This window comes from Helianthus annuus, chromosome 7 (genome assembly GCF_002127325.2).
Source record: "Helianthus annuus cultivar XRQ/B chromosome 7, HanXRQr2.0-SUNRISE, whole genome shotgun sequence".
Lineage (NCBI taxonomy): Eukaryota > Viridiplantae > Streptophyta > Magnoliopsida > Asterales > Asteraceae > Helianthus > Helianthus annuus.
The window spans coordinates 127,380,324-127,384,127 of record NC_035439.2 but is presented as its reverse complement, the minus strand read 5'-3'; positions in this window follow the sequence as shown (position 1 = coordinate 127,384,127).

Sequence of the window (3,804 nt, the reverse complement as noted above, 5' to 3'; positions counted from 1 at the left end):
AGTGTGGTTGGTAATGGCCGTGATACTTCTTTTTGGTTAGACTCATCACTCATGGCTCTTTAATGAACCTTTGAAAGAAATTTACCCTAATATTTTTAATTTTGAGGCTAATAAAAAATGTAGTGTGGAAAGCAGGCTATACAGGTACAAAGACGACACCTTTAGGCCGAATTGGAACCGGAGGAACAACCCCGGGTCTTTCTTGGAGATATGAGAGTTAAACTGGATTTGCATGGATTTGGACTCTTTCAAACTTGAGGAACGAAGCGATAAATGGACATGGATTGGTACGGTGGAATTTTTGGTTGGGGCGGTGAGAAGGGCTTTAAAGAGAGATACGGACAATAGTGGGAATTATGTTATGAAGTGGTGCAACTCGATCCCTATAAAATGCAACGTTCATGCCTAGAGAGCTGAGATGGAGAAAATCCCAACTGGGATGGCACTTAGAAGCAGGAACATAGAGATTGAAGATGTGCCATTCCCTTTGTGCGGATCTAACAATGAATTAAGCAACCATCTCTTTACATCGTGTATGGTCGCAAGCAGGATCTGGTATCATATTCGAGATGGTGTAAAGTTGCGCCTTTTTTTATTAACTCGGTTAAGGAACTGTTGGACCTTCATGATCACGTCGGATTAAGGGGGACGACGAAAGAGATCTTTCATGGAATTATTTTGATTAACTGTTGGAGCATATGGCGTGCCAGGAATGGTGTTAAGTTCTCTAATAATCAAGCCCGTGTGGAAGACATTTTTAGTGAAATTAGATCGGTTGGGTTTTTGTGGTTTAGAAGTAGATCGAAAGCTAGGTCGGTTTCTTGGACCAATTGGTGCAATTTTGTAATTATGTATGTTGTTTCGCTGTTTTGTGGCCCCGGTTTGGGGTTGTGTTTCTAATGAAGTTTACCTTTAAAAAAACACACAATAGCAATGCAAAGTTAAAATTATGTCCAAATCACTTTCATAGACCAAAAATTTGAATACAATACCAAAGCAACTGTTTTGAACTATAACTCAATTTAGCAAGGTATGTCTTCTGTTTGTACATTTATCTATACTACCCTATTAAGCAAACTAGGTTTTCTGCCCTTATGGTAATTTTACATTGTGTACACATCTTCAAGCAACATGTACAAGAGAGCCAAGGCATTTTAGAGGGGGTAAACTTGCACATTGTCCAAAAATTTAAGAGACTTTATGGGCATTTTAGGGATTTCGGCAACCTATAATGTTAAGGTGACATGTGAAGAGTCACCCTGCTCGTGAGTCATCACCACTAGAATTGAATGCAATCGAAACCCTTCATCAATAGAAATTAAATGTCATCGTTTTAATGTCTTGCAGTTACACCAAAAGCCTCAAGAACAAAACCCTTATTTTTTACACTTTTCTTCTTCATCGCCCACTGACCCTCATCAATTGAAAATCATTAGTTACAAAATGCTACAATCGGAAACCATCTGTTGCTTCTTCCACTGAATCGTCTCTCCTTCAGCCATTATGTGGCCACATATCGCTCTATCTCTGATTCTGAATCATCGTCTTTTAATTCACGATGGAGGCCAGATTAGGATCTAGGGTCCGGGTGGCATCACGTAAGTTCCAGTGAGGTTGTCGTTAGTGTTGTTTTTGTTATGACTAATTGATTCGATTGTTTGGTGTAATAACATCATCTGAACTTGGATTCAAGTGCATACAAGAACAATCCCCAATTGAAACAAGGTTGTAACACCTCGTAAAATCATACCCAATGAAATAAAGACACGTGTCATGTCAGATAAACGTGTCAGGAACCCGAATCCAATAAAAGATGTATGGTAGGATTTTTTTTTAAAAAAAGGCGACATGTTATTAAAATACCTCTGAGCGACCCAAGTTATGAATCCCAAGACCATTAAATCGTTATGATAAAACATCTGATATATTTAGCCGGTTATTCCTAAATAAATAAATTCAATCCATAAAGAATTTGGGTTCTTTAAAATGTTACTACAAGTCCATGATTTAAATTCTTGATCAAAAGAATTAAACTTTAGTTAAAATGCATGGCCAAACTTCCCATAAGAATCCAAGTTATGTAAGTGCATGGCTAGACATGCAAAGACTGATTTCATGGTCCCTACACTGATTAAAAAGATCCAAGATTCGGACTAAGAAAGTTGCATGGTCAAAACCTTAAAGTTTGCAAGTTTTTGGATTCTGGTCAACGGATACGGACCGTATGGCCTTAGGCTTACGGTTCGCAAGCGCTGCAACTGGGCAATATAATCCAAGGTCGGTTACGGACCGCAAGGCCAAGGGCTTACGGTCCGTAAGAGGTGCTTACGGTCCGCAAGGCTTTTAGCTTACGGTGCGTAAGACTGTCGCTGGCAGCAGAAAATGGACAGATGCCTGTTCAGCCTATCGCACCACCTTACTTGAGTGGTATGCGAATCCTGGGGCTCCTGCAACTGGTTTTGGCATTATAGGGACACCTGGAATGATCTTACAACTCATGTAGACTAGTTTGGCATCATCTTGTGCATTTGGGTTCACTATATAAAGGAATGTAGTTGCCACCATTTTTGTTCACTTCATTCAAACTCTTTTCAACTGATCTCTGGAGCTCTCTGGTCAGCAACCAACTTCTCTTAGGATCCATAAGCATACTTAGGACTCTTGTAAGTGTCCTTAATCCTCTTTAGTTCAGTTTAGCTTAGTTAATTAGCTAAAAGTCAAACCATCGTAATTAAGGTTTGACTTCGAGATTAATCAATATTTACCCAGCCAAATCTCGAATTAAAAATACCTATGAGTAGGTAATTATGTGGGTAACAAACCCTTAAAAGGGTACTCTCTGATTCCCACTCTAGCTATGTCAATTGTCGGGTCAAAGTTAACTTTAAAAAGTCAACTAAAAGCTTATTTTCAAATTAATGCATAATTAGCAATGTAGGATACATGCAACCTGTTTTATCATTAAAATAACTTGGTAATTAATGTAAGAACATGTCTAAACATGTTCACCCCGACAATTTTCAGTTTAGGCTCGGTTCGGGACCGAAAGTCGCATAGTTTGACTTCTACTTTGACTTTCAGTTCTGACCCGTTTAAGCATGGTTTAGACGTGCCTTAGAGCTTATTTAGGACTAGGTTTCATGTTAGTATAACCCTCTGAGATTATACAACTTGATTCACTAGTTATCCGATTCACATGCATGTTTCCGTTAAATGCTTAAATGTTGACCATTATGCCCAAATGACCTTAAAATGTGATTTATGAAAATGTAAAAGAGTAGACACCTTAGTTACTGATTTATAAACTTGTACCTAAAATCTGACGTCAGTTTGAGGTCTAGATTAGGAGTTATGCTCATTAGCGTAATTAGAAAGTTTTTAGTAATTAAATGGCATAATTAGCATATAGCCTATCTAAACCCTATTTTTGATACCAAAATTTTTACCTACTGTTATAGCTTGATAAATTAAGTATATTTACTGAATAAACCAGACCTGTAACTCAGATTGTTAATTAAACTCTTTTATAACCTTTTAATTGACCAAAATGACCTTACGTGGCATAGTATGGGTTTAAAATCATTTTGGGCATAATAGAAGATATCTTACTAATATCACAACATATGTAATGCATGTTAACTCAGGAAACTTGTATATGATTCATATGGTTAATCGTTATGCACTTTCTGCGTTTGGATCAGCTTATGTAACTAGTTTGCATATATTAGCCGAAACGGGTCAAACCATATCATTTTTGTCTCAAAATACAGAATGTGTTTAAGTTACCCACATTTAACAAGCATG